The sequence below is a fragment of the Corvus moneduloides genome, chromosome 7, assembly GCF_009650955.1.
Source record: "Corvus moneduloides isolate bCorMon1 chromosome 7, bCorMon1.pri, whole genome shotgun sequence".
NCBI classification, from domain to species: domain Eukaryota; kingdom Metazoa; phylum Chordata; class Aves; order Passeriformes; family Corvidae; genus Corvus; species Corvus moneduloides.
The window spans coordinates 28162861-28183955 of record NC_045482.1 but is presented as its reverse complement, the minus strand read 5'-3'; the positions used below and the strand labels follow the sequence as shown (position 1 = coordinate 28183955).

At 45.2% G+C, this 21095-nt stretch overlaps 1 protein-coding gene across 7 annotated transcripts in view; it reads left to right on the top strand.

Annotated features, from left to right (window-relative positions):
- The window catches only part of LOC116446722, a 46720-nt gene that overhangs the window by 7923 nt on the left and 17702 nt on the right, over positions 1 to 21095 (top strand). The window contains exon 1 of one of the 7 annotated variants that reach the window (XM_032114991.1): positions 18893 to 19305. The exons of the other annotated variants lie outside the window; for them this stretch is intronic. The gene's annotated coding sequence lies outside the window, so the exon portion shown is untranslated. Of the gene's footprint in view, positions 1 to 18892; positions 19306 to 21095 lie in introns of those variants that run through there. 7 annotated transcript variants of the gene reach the window in all.

The following is a 21095-nucleotide window of genomic DNA, read 5'->3' as shown; positions in this document are numbered from 1 at the left end:
AGCAGGTGTGCAGCATGACTCCACATGAGGAAGAGCAAGCAGCAGAATGCCTGGTTCCTAAAGAGGTTCTGCTCTTACCCTGCCCTATCCTCTCTGCCCATTTTGCCATTCCTGCTGCTGTTGGAAATACATAGCATCTGGAAAAAGCAATGCCCTTGTACAGTGCCTTTGGCTTCAGGAGAGTTCCTACAGCGTTGAATTCGCCCCATAGATTTTAATTACTCTCCACTGTGATAGTAATGAGAGCCAGTGGAATTGTACTGATTTTATTTCCTTTTAATTTGTTATGATGCTCTGGATGCAGATTAACTTTCCTAGCTCGATACATTTATTGATCCATCCTGCCTCGTGTTGCAGTAAATGGCTTGAAGAGGGGGGCAGCTGATTTCACTGTAGCTTCTCCTGGTAGCTCTGTACCACATGCAGTGTCCTCCTCGCTCCTGCAGTAGCCAAAATCATGTATCTTTGCTAGCTTCTGAGCAGGTTTTTTTCATCCACGTAAATGAGGATAAACACTAGCCTAGGGTACTGCTTCTCTATATGCAATAGTCCAGCTTCCTTTCTGTTTGATGTACTGACTATGAAGACTGATTTGTGATCATTTGGTGCAGATGAGCCTACTCCTAGGCCCAGCACACAGGGATGGTCCTCACTGACTGGAACTGTCCTGCAAGGAGAGGAGAGCTGTAGTCAGAGGTGTCTTCCAGCAGTGCTCCTTCAAGTACACATCTGTCCAGGAAGCCTTTGGCAGTGGCCAGCCTCCTGTCCCCATGCCCATGCCCCTGCTGAGCGTGGCTGATGGCCACAAAGTAGTTGTGGGGTGTGGAGCAGCAGGAAGACTCTTAACTTCACAACCTTCCTCCCAGTGAGGGAACCTGACAGCAAAGCTGCTTGTGTTGGACTACACCCTACTGAGGGATCCTCCTCCACTTTATTTGGAGAAAGACCCAGCACTCCTTGATGCAAAGTATATAATGTCTTTTTTTCTCTACTCTTACATCACTGAAGTTATAATGGGGATGAGCCTGAGTTCTCTCCGTACAAAGCTCTAACAGAGGTTGAGATCAGGAGGCTAATTGTAACAGGCATGACTGCAAGATAATCTGCAGTCTCATTAGCAGGAATTTGCTCCACAGACTCAGTGACACCCCTGGCTCAGTGGAGCCAGGCTGGGTGTGCCAGTGCATTGGTGCAAGTGCATGGCCAGCCCCAGCCTGGAGCCACCTGCTATCTCTGCACCACACAACCTGCTGCTCCCAGCTGCTGGTGGCTTTCTGGGCCTGGCTGCAGACCTGGTGCTCCACCTAATTGAGTCAGCTCACAGAGCAGTGCAGTGCTTGGAAGCAGTAGGGGCATCTTCTGTTCCCTATGGTGTTCCTATCCTACATCATCTTGGATAGGAGAGATCCAAAGAAGAAAGAGAAGTTGGACTCAGCAGTCCTGCATCCCTCCATGTGCCAGCCCGTTGACATAGACTGCAGCAGGAAGCCTCGTGTTCCAAGGCTCATCTTAGAAAGCTTCCTCATCCTCAGCCATGCTCGAAACACTACTTTGTGGTATTCTAACTTTGTGTGTCCTTACAGCATGAAGCTGCTGTGCCACTCAAGTCCAGAGGGACACTGACTGCATTGCATGAGTGTCACATCATCAACCAGAGGCCGTCGGGTGTACAAGTGCAGTCATTGCACTGCCAATGAGTAGCCCAGCAGCTCAGTGATTATTATCTGGTTGCTGATGGTGGTTATCAGTGCCTTGGAGGCATTCCTTGGAGCAGAAACTGAACCTAGGCCAGGGTAGTTTTGCCTGAAATTAAAGTCTGAACAGTCCCTTCAGATGTGAAATGTTACTTGCTTCTCTTGCAAAATAGTCCACCAGCTCTGTGCACAACTTAAATGCACAGGAACATGTGTACTGACCCTGCAGCACTGGGCAGGATAAAGCAGTGAAGAGGTAAATATCAGTTTGTCATGTCACGTCACACAGCTGTCTCCAGGACTTAGAAGCCTATATGCAATTAAGGCAGCCAGGCAATTAACATGAAAACAGTTGAGTCTGGTCTTAACCTAGTGCATGTCAACATGGCTGTTGCAGCTGCAAGGAAGCCTCAAATTTATCTGAATGGGCTTGCCCTTACACCCTTTATCTCTACCTTGCAGAATATGCATTTCCAAACTTTGTCATGTGTAATTTGTCCATAGAAGCATGGTGGCAACAATCTTCTTTTTTTCTTGATCTCCAAAGATATCCTGTGCACCTACCTGCCAATATCCTGCTTATGTGGGCCCCAGAACAGTGAGGAACTGCTCTCACCGGCTTCATGGAAGATACTGGGCAAAATATTTGGAAAATGCTTTATGGAAGATCAGAAAATAGCATTAAGCAGAAAAACTGAGGTAAACTGGGGCACAGTGAAAAGTCAGATACAGAGGATTAGATCCCAAACCTCATCATCCTAGGGAGTTTGGGGCAGAATCCTGCAGACCCTCAGCCACGGACACCCATCATGCATTAGCCCAGCAGTGTCACTATGTCCTTGTACCTGGCAGCACTTCCTCAGGATACTTGGCATTCATTTAGGAGGAGCAGAAGCTTTGGGGCCTAGTGATTCACCAGAGAAGGTGCCTATGCTGTCTTAGGCAGAGCAGTACAAATACACATTTTTGGCTTAGTTCCACCATATCCTCAGAGAAAATAAAAAAAGCATTTAGCTTTTCTTTTTGCTGTATAGACAAAGCCAGGTTTCACACTTAGCTGGGCCATCAGTGACGCTGATGATGAGTGTGCCTTTAGTACACCACCACTGAAGGCAGAACTGGAAGAAAGACTCTTTTGCTCCCTCACTTGTACCCCAGGGAAACATATGTGTCTCTTCAGGCAACTTACAGACTCTTTTGTGATGCCAGCCAGTCCAGTGTCCCCAAAATTCTAGCCAACTCAATTTCATCTGTTTTATATCTCTTGGGTTAAAAAAGCCAAAAGAACAAACAAGCTTAAGAGAAATATCAACGTTTTCCTACTCTTGATTTACACCATTTGCCTTCCTTTCTGTCTGGAATGAGAACTAGGCTGCTTTGTGCCCTTCTCTAACTTTCTTTCACTGTTTAGGCTGGGAAATGAACTCTATCCCAGCCAAAACCAGGTGTATGTTTGAACAGGCTTCAGCTTCCCCCCTTCCCCAAAAGGGTTTGCATTGAAATGGACTTTTTATATCTTCCTGAAAAAAATGGGTTTGTATTGGAACCAGTGAAACTCTTGCTTCCCTACTTCTTTTGCAGTCCCTACCTCACAGAATCACTTGAAAGGAAACAACATTTCCTCCAGGATTTGGGGTTTTGTGGTTTTTGTTGTTGGTTTGGGGTTTTTTAATAATAAAATCCTTTACTCTCACCTCCCAGTGGGAATTCCCTGAAGTACTCTCACCTGAGTGTACCTCAGGGACGATGCCTTGCTTAGAAAAAATGCTATAAGTACCAGCTGGTCTCCTGAAGGAACAAAGAAAAGGAAGCCACATAGCAACTGCTGTTGTCTGGCAGGTCAGAGGGCCACTGTGCCTCCTAAACCAGCTCCCAAGGCAATTGTGCATCATCACCAGCCAGGTGCCCTTTCCAGAAGAGAACAGATGACTGCTTAAAAAAAAAAAAAAAAAAAAGAGAGAGAGAAAGAAGGAAGAGAAGAAAACAATGATGAAAGGTCAAAAGCAGCTGCTTTTGACAGAACTGCACACACAGTTATGCAGGGTAAAGAGAGGCATGTATGGGTCATGGACTGGTCTTCTGATACCACAGTCCTGTCCTTGCCCACATACCTGCATTTCCTTGCCGCTTCAGAGGGGAAGGCACAGTGTCCCTCAAGACAGCTGGGCCATGCCAGCTTGTGCTCAAACAGTGGCTTGGAGCTCTCATACTTGAGCACAGGTCTCAGAATTAAGTTAATTTCAAGTAATTACAGTTCAGTTTTAGGAAACCTTACCTGACTTTCCTTGGTTCTCAGAGACTGAGAGTTCTTGCAGATGCTGGAAGGTAGTTTTATTTTGGCCTCTTACAGATAATAGAGCTGAAAGACAGGAATTGGAATGTCTTGTCTGGGGAGATCTGGGACCAGACATCAGTCTCATATGTTACCAAGTTACAGTTTGTTCACAGCATCTCCCATTCACATTGTTTGTTCACAACATCTCACATGCAGCTGTGAGAGTTACAGTATTTGCTTCATTCACACACTTCAGAATGAGAAGTCACAACTTCAGTTTGTGGCTTCTCCAAATGATCTTAACCTCTGTCCACAAAAAGCTCAGGAGTGTAAATCAATGTCCTGTGACCTCCCACAGAGAGGCTATTAACAGACAGCAGGAAGAGAAAGTGCTGCCTCCATTTCAAGGCAAGGGCAAGTTGGCTTTAATTTTTAAAACACTTTCACAAGTGATTGATGAAGCAGTATTTTTGGAGAGGAGAGCAAACTGGCAGTCTTCTGGTGCTATGTCAAATGTCTCATGATGCCAATGGTACATCAGAGTACCTTTACCAGCATACTTCAGACACTGAGGCCTTGCTAAAATCATCTGCTCTGGCTGAAGCAGGAATGGCATCTGAAAGTAAAATCTGGCTTGAGGAAATAAGCAAGGCATCGTGATCTCTGTATTCATTAGGATCTTAAGTCAAAGGCTGTCTTGTGTCCAGCTGTCTCAATGATCTAGAGGTGCTGTACCATCAGCACCTCACAAATTCCTAGGTACCTGGTGGGAGACAAAGGAAAGCAATGCAAGCTGGAGCTGAGAACAGATCTGGCTATGAGGCCAGTTTCCATCATCACCAGCTGGAAAGAGAGAAAGTGATGGACTTCAGGGAAGGTCTGGAAATGTGGATAGTGGAGACCCCATACCAGCAGCTGGGAAGCAGGAGCATGTTCATTGCATTTATCAGGTTCTCCTCTTTCTTTATTAACTACAATTCCTCTGACCTCTGCAGGAGGACATACAGGAAGAGGAGTATCGGCCATCTTATTACAGTGCCTGATTTTGTTGCTGCTTTACATGTTTATAAAAGGTTTTGGCATTGACATCAGTGGAGTTGAAAAAGAGCTCAAGTGGGACCAGATTAAGTTAGCAAGATTCTGTTCCAGGGCTTCTGACATGCTTCCAAAATCCAGCCTTGCCTCTGCCCAGGCTGTGGGTAATTTGATTCTGCTGATGCTGACAAGAGCCCCGAGCAACAGCAGAGATTGCACCTCAAGATCTGCATACTCAGATGGTAGTGCCTATTTCTTAGCGTACCAGGCTGATTTATTTTCATACATAATGATCAGAAAAGCAAGCCAACACCCTCAGACATCCCTAGCTTGTGGTGAATATTGAAAAGCAAACATGATTCCAGTAAGAATTGTGAAAAATGGAGCCATTATATTCTGCAGAAGTTGATGGCTGAAGCAGAATGTTTCATGCCCTGGCAAATATCAGTGACATTAGCAGGCTGGCTTCCATTTGAGAGATGTGGGTGATTTTCACAGCCGGATGACCTCAGCACCAGGAACCAGGGCCTCTCCCTTCACATGGAGAAAGCCCTTCAATCTTTAACTAGCCAATCTTTGACTTCATCTTATTTAACGATTTTAGGCACTGTGCAGTGCTAAAGAGGATCTTGCTGAGCTCCTATTACCTCAGCAACAGCTGATATGTAATGAATTATTCAAGACAAGCCAGTTCCTTCATCAATTTTAATAAATCAAGTTTTCCACCATGTTCTCAGCAGTGCTGCTGGCTGGGATATGATGAGGTAAGCCCATTATTTCTTGGGGCCTTTTTCGTTTGGTCCAGGTTTACATACCTGAGGGCCTTGATAACAACCAAGGGATTAGCAGCAGACAGTGCTAATTTGGGGTAGACCTACAGTGAGCAGAAGAGACAACAGAATTCCCCCATCTCTCAGGAGATCACAAAGCTGTCTTTGCACAGGGAAGATGGCTTTGCATCTACAGAAACAGACTCAGCTGCTACATGCTGACCCCCAGAGCAGAGTGTAGCCCTTCAGGCAGATGGCCTGGACACCACAGCATCTGAGAGGGCACTTACCTTCTTTCACACAGACTCAGTCTCATGGAATTGTTCCTGTGCCTCTAATATTTCTCCTGAGCAGGCACATTGTGGTGTTTATGAACCAACCCCATTTAGGAAGTACCTGTGTGGATCAGCCATCAGTGTAACACATGCACACATTGCCAGGCACAACTATTAATGCATACACAACTACTAATGTAAACACAAGCAGCATCTCTCCTACACTGCAGAAATCCCATCCAGGCTGTTGATAAACTTCACAGAGCAATAGCTCCCACCGAGCTGAGCTGGTGACTGTGGTAAAGCATCTTTCCCTGAGCTTCTGCTCAAACTCAACAACAGAAAATGCTTCCTGACATTGAAGCACTTGTGGTACTTTCTCTACATCTCTTGAATAGCCAGGAACACACTTCTCTCTGTTCATTATCAACCTCAAAAGTGCTCATTCTGTTTTTTGCTTTTTTCCTGGCCACATGGGAACCAAATTCATAATGGAGTCAAAGGCAAAAAGGTGCTCTACATCTCCTGTAGAATTTAATTTTATTACATTGTGCTGCACTGCATAAAGAGGTGAGAAAGGAGGAAATGGGTTTTTCTCTTCTCCTCTGTAAACTGCAGGTTACTTGGGGTAGGGTATTTCTCCAGCCTGGGCTTTGTAGAGAATGTAACACTTACGGTCCTTATCTCTCCTGTACACAAGACATGCAGTTTGTACTGGAGAGAAGCAGAGCGTTCAGCCCAAACCCATTTCTACTGTGGCTGCAACCAGCTCTGACTCTTCCTGTATTCAGAGAACTTACATTGTCATGAGGACATGATCAGATAGCTGCACTTTACAGCACATGCAAGGAAGGCAGAAATCTCCATAGGTGCTTTTGTCATAATGTATTTTAGGAGAGGGAAGACGAATTGCTGAGGAGGAGAGAGGCTGGACATAAGCAATGCTAAGAATGAATTGCTTACAGTCCTGGTGATAAATTCAGGCACAGGTTAGTTCCAGAGCATCTAACCTGCAACATGTCTGTGGTGCATCTCATGATTGTGCTGCTGGTGAGACATCCAAGCACAGCAATTTATCCACAGAGCTGGCATCAAGGCTCAGTTTGATTGATAGATGAAAGACAGACCTTGCTAAAGGAAGGTCACAATTATGAGAGATTTATTGATTTGCTCTTTGGGGATGGATCATAAAAGAATAGCACCTAATTGTGAGGACTATGAGGGTGGCTCCTCCCAGTGTATTAAATAGCAATAGCCATGTATCTGTGTTTCAAGAAGCGGGAGGGATATTTGCAGATCCTGCAACCATTGCACCTGCTGGCTCTTCAAGTCTGCCTCACACAGACATAGGGCTGTTTCCCATGCCCAAGCCATTCCCACTAATCATCACAGCCCCCACTTCATTTTTGGAGTGACACCATGCTGTTTTTAGGACTCAAAGTATTTCAGCTCCTTTATACCATCATTAATCCTGAAGCTCTTTAATTCTCCCTATATCTTTTCCCCCCCTTATCAGTTTTGCGCAATTCTTAGCTTGTCATTTTTATTTACTTCTTTCCCAGTGTTTACACACATAACATGCTTGTTTTCACTTTCCCAATAAACAAGAATCCTGGGGTTTTTTCAAACCAATGTATTTACTTTCCTCAGCCACAGGATTATGGCTATTTGAACATATAGGGAGGAAAAAAAGTTCCCAATTATCATTTGTATTTTTCTACTCAAATTTCCCTTTATTACCTGGCTCAGTTGTTTTCAGCTCTCTGAAGCTGACATTTTAGAGTTGTAATGAGGGATAATTGGTTTGTACTGGGCTCTGTTTGCACACAGCAAATGTAACTGTGGAGTGATCATTGGTAACTAAGCAACCAGTTATGTGTTATTTCTGTGATCAATTCCGTGTTATCTGTCAAGATTAAGTCTAACACAGCACGCGTCCACAAGGGATACAACAATTTGTGGAGCTAAGAACCCATCATCTAAAAGACTAAGAGCAACAGCAGCACATGGCTCCTCACTTACTTCCCTGACTGCAGTCTCTTAGAGACACAAAACCTTTCTCTTTCAGTGGATGGGAAAGCTTAATGGTCTTAGAGTCTTGATGGTTAATGCAGAAGAAGTTCATTGGTTGCCACATTTTATTCCTGCAATGCAGGCAGTGACAGCCAACCTATATTTACCCTTTATCTGTTAAAGCAAGTTGTTAATACTCAGAGGCTCTCTTTGCTATTCAGAAGGCCACGTGTGACAGACTTGAGTTGCTTTGCTCCTACATCCTAGAAGGTCACCCAGCAATGGTCACTGCAGGGGAACTTCAAAAACCCTTGAATTTCTACTCTCATTCCGTGTCAACATTTTTTTCTTCTTTTTAACTGTGGGTAATACTCAGCAACTTCAAAGGCTTGGAAAACTCCTAGTCAGGAAGCAAGCAAGGATGGACATCTCTGGGAAGGAAGGCGAGGTAGAAGCCAGGCAAGGTGGGCAGGTTGAGACAGTAACCTTGGAAAAGGAGCACAGTCCCATTGCACCTAAACAGGAAGGGCAGAGTGGGTCCCATAACTGTATCTTTTTTCACCCAACAGGCCTCAGAGAAATCTGTAGTACCAACACAACTCTGATGTCACCCAAGAAATAAAGCCAAGCAGATCAGGACAAGCACACACAGAGCCTAAGCCAAGTAAGGGCCAAGGCAAGAGCTTAAATGCAGCTCCCAGGCCAGTGGGTGGCAGGAGCAAGAGTGGAGGTCCTGGATGAAGCTGGTCAAGGTAATTAGAGGCAGCTGTACAACACTCCTCAGCCTAAGCTTCGATCTGCTCTGCTACCCAAATTCTGTTCCAGAGGAATCACTAGGAGACATTTCATATAAAAGAAATCCATTTTAGCTTCATGCAGGAAAGAAAACGTGGTCCATCTGGAGCGGGTTGTAACAACTCTTCCATCACTGTCTATCTACAGCAAATGTTACATGGTGCTTAGAAAGAAATCTTTAGAAGCTCCATCTCCAGACTCAGTTTGCAACTTATCCTTGTTGCTGCTTGCTGAAAGGAGCCATATGGATTTTGTACTGAACGTTGCATAAATGCTAATATGCAAGTATATTTAGAGGTGGCATATGGGTAATAGTAAATGGAAATAAGTGGGTTTTTTGGTTCAGATTACACAGCCAAGTTCAGTGAAACAGATGTGCCAGTGGGTTAGCCAGGAAGCTTCATTATCTGGAGTCCCAGGTTCAGATCTTGATATGGGTTTTTTCTGCACTTGCTTGTGCTGGCTGACTTTTTCAACAGAACTAATGTTTGCCAGCAGATGTAGAAAATCTTGAAGACTTCAGCCATTGTAAAAAAAACCCACAACATACAGTCTGATCTGGATTATATTTTAGACCAGTCAGAGGCAGCAATCTTTATTCTCTGGGGTCCTGTAGGTACAAAGGTACCTGTCAGAGTTATTTGCATCAATTTAGAAAAGTTACATTGTAGTCTAGTAGCTGACAGAAGAGCCTGCTATAGCTAGTAGATGTAGGAGATTGTTTCACTTTTTTTTTTTTTAATCCTTGCAGAACACCAGAAAGTCCTGGGTATGTGGGAGTTTGTGGGCTTCAGTGCCCTCTCTTTGAGGGAGGGTGACACGATTCATACTGGCACAGTGTGTCACAGCTCCTGTTGTGCCTGCCCCAGTCAGGGAGCAGGAACTTCCTCTCTGCCCAGGCAACAGGTATTTGAGCTGGATCTGAAAGTTCTGGACTGAGTCCCATCTGGCATCAATGAGCTGATATCTGCACAGTAACTGGCTGTGTTAAATAATCTCCTATTTCACTCTTTTCTGTTTTTCAGTGTTTGCAGAATTTACTCATGGAGCCTCAAGCAAAAAAAAAAATCCAAGTTGAGATAGAAATTTCTCATGAAGCTGTAGATAAGGCATCCCCTTTGATGATAATACTACAATTTTATCTACTCTGATTAAAAGGTTAATTAGATTTAGACCTCCTATGCACAAAGGAAAAACGACAGCATCCTGACAGATTTTAACAACTTGCTCAGAGGTTGTCTTACAGCTAATCCACTGTGGTCACTCCAGTTCCCTCTTCTGTCACAGCCTGCTGCCTCTTTTTTACAGCCTTGCCTGCACATTAAACAGCAGCCATAAAGCATTTTGCCACTGGTCCTGCCAGCTGATGAGTCCTTTTTAAAGCCTACTCATTGCATCGCGTGCATTTCTCTTTGCATAGGGAAGTAGTTAGCTTTGAATGTCACCCAGTCCTATGGAGGCAAGTGGGAAGATGGATTATGTTGGCAGCAGTCCATCCATCTGTTCATCTGCCAACACTAATGTTTAGCTTTTCAAGCTCCCAGTTGTCTTAAATAATGCTGACCTACAGGATCTGGGGTGGGAAAGGTCACGTAGCTCATTTAGTCTTCCATTTCTTAAGTGGTAATTAAACTTTCTGAGGTGTTATAGCTCCATGCAGGGATCGTTGATGGCCAGTACTTACGAGGTTGAGGTTAAATTCTTTCCTGAGATGCTGTGTTGCATGAGACTCTTACCATGATGTTGGCTGCAGCATTTCTACTGTATCTTCTCAGAGTACTCCTTAAAGAAGGTGTTTACAAAGGATTCATGTCTGTTTCCCATGAGGGATTAGATGTCTGCATAGACAATGTTTCCTCTTTTTGATTGATATTATGAAGTTGTATCAATAGAGTGGTTTTGCTTCCTTGCTGTGGAGTGTTCAGCTTTGGGTAGGTGTGTACACTTTGTGACAGCCACCAAGGCTGCACACATTCGGTGCTGTGTTATTATGAAAAAACCCTGGCTGGTTGCCCTCAGCTCTGCCTTGCTGCTCTTGGTTCAACTTTTAGCACTACTTTGGTAAAATAAATGTGCATGCAAGGGCTGTCATCAGCTACTATGATCTGTGTCTTATTTTTTCCTAGTTGTGAAAAAAATAAAGGTTAACAAGAATGTAGTGACCTTCATTAGGCTCTTAGAATATTTTACAAAATGGCGTGGAGGTAATGATACCTAACTCAGGCTGTGAGAACCCAGAGTTGGTTGGGAGCTGCCAGCTTCAGACCCTGCAGCAAGTTACTGGCATAAGAAGTGACATGGAGTGTCTTGTGATTCTGGATCCGGGGTGGGTCTTCACACTTAATGTCATGAGGTCTATATGATGTCAATATTCAAGACCAGCAGCACATGGAGAAGGGATCTGATTCAGTATCCTTCTCCCTCACTCTCTTAGGAAGAGCTGCAAAATTGCTGCATTTGTTCTTAATTTTCTTCACCGTGTTACATGTGCAGTTGCAAACCTGCACTGCATAAAGATGGAGCTTGCACAAAGTATCCAGTACATTTGAACAAACAAAAACATTTTCTTACAGCTGGCTTTAAGCAAAGGGGTGTGTCCTGCCTCCTCTTCCATCACCTTTCACGATAGTGTAGGGTCTGGTAGAAAACCAAAAAGAAAGAGTCCCATGGCAATATTGATAAGTTAGAATATATAGATGTGGTTAGGAATATCCCAAGAGTACATGTGTTGGTATTAATCAGTCTTGGAATTTGTTTCTTAATGATGACTTTAAAACATCTCCAGTAAACCATGCATGACACGGATGTGTCTGGGGGAGACTCGTGTGTGGTGAGAAATCCCATGGATCTTTACTACCTCCAGTCTGATCTCTCCAAATCCTGTTCCTATGGGGTCACCTGGGAGTTAATGCCCAGCTGGGGCCGAATACAGCCCAGAGTGATTCTCCTATCTTGAATGCATCTGATGTGTTTTTAAGTCTTGATATTGTGACCTGAGAAACCTTTGGTGACCAGCTGTTTAGGGCAAATCACATTTGGAAAGCTGTTCTGTGGAATGTGTGCTCCTCCCAGCATGCTGGGATTTGTCTCTAAAGACATTTCCCCATGCAACTCCAAGTGGAAGAACCCAGAGCCCAGTGCAAATGCCATTTCTGCTCAGCCCTAAGCTGCCCTGGGCAGTTCACTGCCTGTTGTGTCTCTGCAGTCACAGAATTGTTTGCAGAGAAGTAATAGCTGCAAACGCAGTAGAACAGCAGTTCCCCACAGGCAGAAATCCTATTTCAAGAAGCTTTTATGTTCCTATCACCTTCTGTCTCCCAGTGCAATAAACCAATTCCTGTCCTTGTCTGTTCCTACCAGTTTGTGGTGGTACCTCATTTCTTCCATCCATAGCACTCACAGTACTCCATCCCCTTGCTCCTGGCTGGGGAAAAGGCAGGACACTGCAGCTAGGTCTGTGCTCTCCACCCTGGCCAGCAGCAGGTCAAGCAGAGCACTTAGATGTGCTAATTGCAAGTCACAACATTTCCTACAGGAAAGACATCAGCTGGAGTTTTCTCCAGCCATCAGTGTTCCTAAAGCCTCTCAGACAGGCAGGCAAGAGGAGATAGAAAAAGAAAGTCCAAGTAATTTCCATAGCTAATTGAAATGGAGGGGAAGGGAAGAGGTGCAAATCCAACTTGAAAGGGCAGCCTTTGCCTTTGATAATCAACTGGGAAAAACAACTTACTGGAGCATTGAAGAATATGAAACAAAAGCAAATAAGTGATGCTGACAGTCTGATCAAAGGGTTGCTATACAAGAGAGACCCTCTGTCAGTGCTGGTCCGGCCTCCATGTGCTTAGGAACCTTGCCCAGTAAATTCGATGAACAGCTACACGTAATGTAGAGAGAGGAACTGAATTTTTCTCCTGGGATCTGTTCCTGATGTAAAGTGCTTTCAGACTCTGTAGGCCATTAGAACTAGGGATATCAAAAAATGCAAAAGAGAGGAGCAGGGTAATTTTGTTTCTGGTTACTGAGGTCACATGGAGGCAAGGGATCTGAACCCACAAGTAGAGGGAAAAGCTGACACGTCCATTGGATCTGATCTACACTGGGGCATTTACTGGCAAAACTGTCTATGTAATGGTATTGCTATAGATAATGCTCCCCTGTGGATATCATTCTTCTGTAATAACAGATCCAAACCAATAAAAATTTTCTGGATTAAGAGTGCCCATCAGGTGATGGAGTGATACATGCCTAGAGTGGTACTACTCTTAGGAATAAAAGGTTCTTTAGTAAATTTGTATGTACTCCTAGACATAAAACAAAGCAGAAAATGTAAGAGTCTTAGATGGAGAGCATACTCTAAAAGTTGCTATTCATACTGAAATCATCCCCCAAATAAGGCATCTTGCAGTTTGTGCACTCCTCGGTGGACTTAGATAAATAGCATCTGTAGAGAAAGAGGGAGTTCCACTGGAGCTTTATCACTTCTTCATTGATGTGTCACCAACCTGAATTAGGAATGATTTTCCCAGAGAAAGGAAGGTCAAAGGAAGAAGTGTTATTTTAGGAAGATGGCTCCTGAGCCCCAAATCCCAAGAACACTTGTGCAAAGTGAAAGGACCCAATTGTGACTGGAGCACAGCCTGTTGTTTCCAGCAGTGGCTTGGTTGGGATGAAAGGTGAAAGCTTTCTCTAAACTGCGCATTGCAAATTAGGAAGCTGAGAGAGAGCCCATGACACCACCTTCAAAGAGAGGATAGCACTGAGCCTCAGGGAAATAGAGCAAAAAACTGCAACAGCGGCTTTTCCATGCTTGAAACGGTTCTGGAGAGGCAAGGGGTTCCCAGTGGCTATCGAAGCAGCTGAATGAAATTGTCACTTGCGATAAGACATCCTGAGAGCTGGGGAAAATCCTGGCTTTGTGCCCACTGGCACAGGTCCAAGTGATTTCACTGGAGCCAAGATTGTTATTCCGTATATGAAATGAATTGCCAGAGTGAAGCTGCAAAAGTAATGCCTAGTACTGAAATCTACTTGCAGCACTGCACCTCTGCACCAGAGCCCTGCTGCAAGCAGGAGTGTTTGCACTGGCTCTGGAGAACACTGTGCTGTTCTTGTAGGAGGCAGGAGGTGTGAAGTGCCACTAAATTCACCAAGTATGTCACATAACTGCCCCTTTGTGGGCAAACTCACTTTTTTTTTTGACCCACTTTTTTTTTTTTTTTTTTTTTTTTTTTTTTTTTTTTTTTTGCTAGCTTTCCCAGGATTCCCACCAACACCAGGGACTATCCATCAATATCACCGTAGCAACAAGAAGTCATTAATGGTATCCTGCCTATTGACAGTCAGAATCTACAGGGTGCTGAGCTGGGTGGCAAGCCATCACCATCAGTTTCAATGAGAAAGGAAAGAGCTCAGGGTCTCTGTGGAATCAATCCTTTCATTCTCCGTCCTCTGCATCTCCCCAGAGAAGTCCTGCATTGTGTAATGGCAATAAGGGACATATTTCTTCCCTTAGCAAGTTCTGCGCAGTGTATGCTTAGGGGACTGCTGCCAGGAAAAGATGGGGCTGGATTTGTTGCACAAGTAGGGATAAATGTGCCTCTCCTGGGTTTGTTTGCACGGGGCTGTGGTTCTGAGAGACACTTTACATTGCAAATAAGCAACTTATCCTGTAAACCTCCAGGGAGTTCAGAGCAAAGCAGGAGGCTCGGGGGCCAGGAAAGGGGAATGGCAGGCTAAACTGTGCGGAGAGATAAAAGACATGTCATATAATTCTGCTAAATGGTGAAGGAAGGGAAATTCTCAGCAGGTGTAAATTAGCATTGACAAGCGATACTGATTTACACCCAGCTCATGGTCTGGTCCACAGTTTAATCAGCTGAAAAGCATCAGCATCTGAAAGGGAAGGGGTTGTTTAGAGAGGCCCATGGGAGGAGTTGAAAATCTGCAAAAAAGAAGAAAATAAATTCTCCTTGGTAGGTAGGGAAGAGCTTGTGATGTTCTGTGGGACTGATGCAGAGGCAGAGCCTGGCCAGCTGCACCAGCTCCCTGTCAGGACTCCCACTGCCTCATAGTGGGCAACAAACATGGACCTTCTGAGGATACATCCCTCAACTGAGACAGGTGGTGGGCACAGTCCCGCCTGGTTTTCTGTAGAAGCATTGCCGAGTGCCTCCAGAGCCAAAGGAACAGGAAATGTTACTGCTTGTGGCCATCCATGCCAGGCCAGGACTACTGGTGCTGCTGGCACACATTTCCTCGTGGCAAACCTGCCTCTGCCAACAGTATGCCAAAGTGCCTGACAGCTTTGGGATGTAACCAAGCAAGGTTGACCAACCAAGTGTCGGATGAGATCATATGTCTCCTTTACCATCCTCAACATCTCCTTTCTCCACCAGACCTCCTTCTGATCTCACATGCGTTGCTGGCATGGAAGAACTCTGCTCATCCACCTACCCTAAGCTTTGGGGAGTGCTGGAGTGGCTTCCAGTGCAGAGTTAATGAACTGAGATCAACAGAATTAAGTAGTGGGGCTTTTTTCCCCACTAGTGAGATGAGAGCCAAGGTTTATATTGCCTGGTTGGAAAGATTGATGCAGTAAGCCACTAGTGCACTCAAAGTTTAACATTTGTGGCTGTGCTGCAAAAAACATCTTCCTAGTATAAGGAAGGGAGTAGAAACTTCTGACGTACAGCTTATTCTTAGAATTGGGGTGTGATTTCTTTCCTCTGCCCTATGCATTTTAAAGATTAGGCTGAGACTCTTGGGACAATCTTAGAACAAGGAAGAAGGAATACCTTCAGCCACCCTGAAGGAGCCAACTGCATAGGACTGGTTTTCTATTGTCCTTCTGGGACTGGTGGAAGCAGTGTAATTGGGCATGGGAAATGCTATGTTTCTATGTGCCCTGATGGTCATGTGTTGCTGGTTCAGCCAGGGGTATTTCCACCTTGGAAGAAATCCAGCATCATGACTGAGGCCCTGCAAATCATGAGATTAAATCATTAGTTAAATGGCGATATTAAAAAAAGGTCTTGATTTTATTTTTTCCATCAAGTGTGACTTGGCTTTTTACCTCTTTCTTGCCAGAGAGTGAATGAAAATTGTGAGTTGAAATGTGCAAAAGATGACAACATTCAGCTGAGTGCTTAGGTGAAGGCTCTGTTGATCCTCCTCACATGCCGCAAGGGGAAGGGAGCAGCCAACCCTTTCCTGCTACTGGCTTGATTTACTTCTCAGTTCTCATATTTAACTGACCCATTGTGCCCTTCCTTTTCTGCACTGTCCCTTCTGCCTTCCTCAAACACATGCAGAGAGGATCAAGACAGTTTTAGATGATCTGAGGTGTAGTTCCCCACCTCTTCATTTTTCATCTGCAGACATTGCCCATCTGTGTTGCTCTTTCCAAAAGGATGTGCCATTGATCACAGCTGGAGGCAGAGCACTGGGCTGGCAGTACTGGGCTGCCTCACAAAGGCATGCGAGTCATTGACTGAGCGTAGCAGGGCTGGGCTGGGGCACACCTCTGGCAGCTGGGAGCCAGAGGAGAACAGTCTGGAGCTGGCACTGGGAAGTCACAACTGATGCTGGACCCTTTGCTGGGACTGAGCTTCAAGTCACAACCCTAACCTTTTCTTCTCCCAGCCTCCCAAGAAATAACAAATTCACTTGTAGCCATATTGCAGCCATTTTCTGCAGTTAGTGCTGATGTTATACCTATGAAGAGTGGGAATTTGAAGGAGAAGTGGAGGTGCCAGATTGTAAAGTGAGCTGACATATGGCTTTATAATTCCCAGATATCTCACAGGGGGGTGGGTAGGTTTTCCTGGCTCAGGTTTGCCTCTGAGAACTGCCTGTGTCTTTGCCAGATATGGAGCAAGGTCAGAGCCTGTGCTCAGACCATGTCTATTCCTTGTAAGGCCAGTAGTGAGTGCTGTGTGTGTATGCTAGGATCAAGGTGGGTGATGGTCAAGATCTGCTCTGCATGACCCAAAGGCCTGGGAATGCTTGGTTCATGGTGTCTACACAGGTCAGGGGAAACCACCTGGGTCCTGAACATCAGCTAACTCAAGCCTGAGCATTGTCTCTGCTTGGTTATAACCCTGTGGACTCCTTCTCCAGCCATAGGAGGGGAGCAGAGTGGCTCACAGTGTTGCAGACAAGGGCAGCATCTGTCAATCAGATGTACCCTGCAGGTTCATGGGTGCTGTGAGTGATCTGTCCCACAAGAGGACTTCATTGCAAATGAGACTTGCTTCCTCCTGAGAGGGAGTCATCCAAAGGAGCTTTGTGGTCAACCAGGGTGTTGAATCACTGAAAGCTTGGCAGATGGTGGGTGTTGCCATCTCTTGGGATGCTTCACAGCTGATGATGACAAGCAACTCCAGCTGGGACACTTGATGGGGGTGTCACACTGGTGACAGGAGCATTTGTTACAGAATCAACCTACTCAGCCTTCCTTTGCTGCAAGATGAATGTTAATCCTCTCAAGCTCCAATCCCTCTGCTGCATCATCAGCAGGACTGTTGGAGCAATATTGTCCAAGAGATTGAGTGGTGCATTGGTGAGACAAAAGGGTGTACCCTTTCCCAAAGCAAGGAATCAAAAGGGAACACAGGACACCTTGCAAGAATGCTACCTGAAATCAGTGTGCTGGAATGCCTGTCCTTGGAGGTAGGCTGGAAGCATCGTGTCATCACAGCCTTTTTGAAGGAGGAACACAAGGAGAAGGAAGCTGCTGAGACTAAGAGAGCAGCCAGAAAAATTCATCAGAGGCACTGCTGCCAAGTGCACAGGTGTGTGGAGCAGTAGGGCTTCTCAGGTGAAACCTTTTATGTCAATAAAAATAGTTCCCAAACAGCTTAAAAATCCCACAGAACAGAAGCCAAGAATACTTAAGTGAGTCGATAAAATGTTGAGAGTGGCTTTTTCACTGCCTTGAGACTATTTCAGAGCCAATCTGACCCAAATAGAAGCTCACATGAAGTTATGGTGATTCCTACACTCTCCCTGTTGGAACTGAGCTGATCCATACCAGGATGTTCATATGGTGATGAACAGATACTGTGGACAGATTGTTCTGTGATACATCTGGCTGGCACATGTGTACCCTGTGGGCTGCTCCGACCAGCCAGCCCTGACTGTGGCCAAGACCAGTTTTTCTGGACAAGTTGTTAACAACAAGTTGTTGTGTGGAGTGCAGCGAGATGGAGGAAGACTTGGAGAAGCAAGAAAAAAATCCCAAAAAGGATTAGGAAAAGAGATGTGAAAGGAGGAGAATGGCTAGACAATATCACATGGCAAAGCAAGCAGCTCATAACACAGCAGAATTTAATGCAATTGCCTGTGCTCTCAGCAACCTCTTGATCCTGGGCTGCACTGGGTCTTCAGGGGTTTCCCATGCCAAGCTGTCTCTGAGACTTTGTGGTTCCTGCTTATGTTTAAGGTGAGAACACAGGGACTATAAATACAGTGAGCAGACTATGAAGGTTATTGTTTTCCCTTTATTACCTGGCCTTGAAATCAATCTGGCAGTCGTTCCTCTTGTTAGCAATCCTGATTTATGCCATGAAGTGGACAATGAAAGCAGTGATAATACTGTAAACTCAGGGAAAGTTATGGTTAGCTGTTTACCCTAGGAAGGAGAAGAAACCCAGGAAATTGTACTAGTTTAGGGAACTACTGTGGCTGTACTTCTCCTGCTGCAATTAACAGACACTATATAAGCCGTGTTCTTGTTTCAGCTGCTACAACAGACAAAAAACCCCCCAAGAAATTTAACTACAATCACCTTATCTTCATCAACCAGTTTCTGCAGCACAGCTCTGGTTAAGAGGACAGGTAAGAAAGCAAATACAGCCAAGGCACCTTTCTTTTTCTTGTTAACCTTTAATACGAAAAAAATAAAACATCTGGCATTCTTTCTCTTGATACTGTTGGTGTTCTGCTAAGCAGCTGAAGTGATGTGCATGACATGGAAGTAGGCAGATCATGCTGTGACCATGAGGTTAGCTGTATCAGATAGCACAAAACTCACAGCAGTATCATAGCTTGCTAAAATCCTTTGTATAGCTCTTTGAAATGTGCTGTTCGCATCCCTCTATCTGGCTGGATCTCTGAAATAAAAGGGAGATTGTAGTCCAGAATAAACCAACCTCTGTTCAGTGCTGCAATTTGCAAAACCTAATTCAGAACAAATAGAATAAAACACGAAGGTTAGTGTAATCTCTTATTTCAAGATGGAGTAAGGATCTGCAGTTCTTCCCCTCCCTTGGAAGTAGGAGTTTGGTGTGATGGCTGTGACTCGGAAGCTCATTTGCTTCTGACTGAGATATTGTAAATGTGAAAAGTGGAAAATGTACCAGTCTCACTTGATGTCTCTGATCAATCAGGAGAGGCCAGACAATAGCAAGCTGCTCTCCGCCATTTCATGGAACAGAGGTCCATGTTTGGTAAGTCTATAGAGCAAATCTTGCTGCAGTGAACTCTGCAAAGCAGCGCCAGCAAACCTACTCAGCCCTGCCAGATTTGGTGGCCTCTTTTCCTGAGGCCTTGTGATGCTCTGTGATCCCTTGTCCTGATATTCCTGGAGTCCTTGAACATGGTCTTCTCCACAGTGCTTTTCATCAGCAATGAGCTACTTATCCTATGCCTGCCTGCTTCATCGTCCTGACACTTCATCTGGTGCTTTGCTGGGAAGGTCAGCCAGGCAGAACGGTTCTGATGTGTTTGGGAAGAAATAATTTATCCTTCAAACTTTAATCCTTGAGAAATAAGTTCTTGGGGGGGATTTTACAGGAAAATTAAGGTTAGTGGCAAGTCTCCAAGCAGGCACTTATCAGAGTAGTGAAGAAGTTGATTAAACACAATCACAGGGTAGAAAATAAGCTGAGCACACATTGCCCTTAGTCTTATGCTCACTTAAGGCATGAGGCTCATAACCACTAGAAGCTTTTCAGTCCCTGAGCAAGGGAACAGGGAAATGTTTCACAGACAGTGTGATTGAGGAGCAGTGATGTGCTGCAGCAGCAGCCAACACTGATCTCTGCTTTGCTATTTGGCCTGGAATAAGTCAGAATGGGCCTGGAGGATTGCTGGTCTAGAATAAAGCCTGAGCTTTGGGTAAGTATGGACAGGACTGCCTGGAAGTACCCAGGTGCATAAACAAAGGAGCGTGGCATCAATCCACAGTGCTCACATATACTGGGGAGTGATAAAGACCTGGCAACTCAGTTCTTGGTCTAACTGGAGGAGAGCAGAGGATACATTAGGGCTGCTGTGTACCTTTAGGAGAGGGTAAATTAGGACCCAGAGTTGGGTGACCATGTAAGAAACCCGCATTTCCTTCCTTCCATTGCCTCACACTTCTGTGACCATTGCAGTTCAATACCTGGAATCACCTGCTGTAGCTACAGCATGTACTTACAGCTCTGAGGTGGTGGGAGGACAAACTTTCACGTTGCTGTGGTTCCCAGTGTTTCTTTGTTGGTGATCATATAAGACTGCAGCTAAATACTCTGTATGTACTGTGGGCCTGCAAGTACATGCTCAAAGGTCATCTCTAGCATATCAACCAAAAGCATATTAACTTGTTTTGGGTTTTTTTCTGTCTCCATCTTGTGCTCTCCTCCAGCAGACTGCCTACAACAGGCTTGTGGCCATGTTACTTGGGAGTTGAGTGTGCAGGCACATGTTTTGTATCATGGGTGTCAGTGGCCTGACAAATGCAGGCATCTGAGCTGAAGCAATGATGCTGTTGCTGTGTGCCATGGAGCACAAGAACAGGGGAAGGAGGGAGAAACACTCAGTGTTTCCTGGTTACAGGCCAGGTACAAATTACCTGGTGTTTTAGAGAGACTGCTGCTTTTCTCCTGCTCCAAGCATCCCTGAGCAATGGGGAATGGAGGCTGTGCCTCAGCCAGTCCCCTGTCCAGGTCATGACTCAGGCAGCAGATGCCCAGGGTGCTCAGGGAAATTAGGTTTAGCTGCCTGACATGCTGTGCACAGCCCTCAGGGCAGTGACATGGGGGAACAGGCAAGATCACAAGAGTTCAGTAGGAAAGAGATGGTCCTTCCGAGAGTGAAGTGACAGGGAAGAAAGGTGCTGCTGCCTGAGCTGGCTGTTACAGGATCTCCACAGCTGCCCTGCAGGCATTTGGGGGAACAGAACTCACTGATTTCTGAGGCTCCCTCTCACTCCAGCCAGGGCACCAGACCCCCTTGCACACCCACCTGTGAGCTA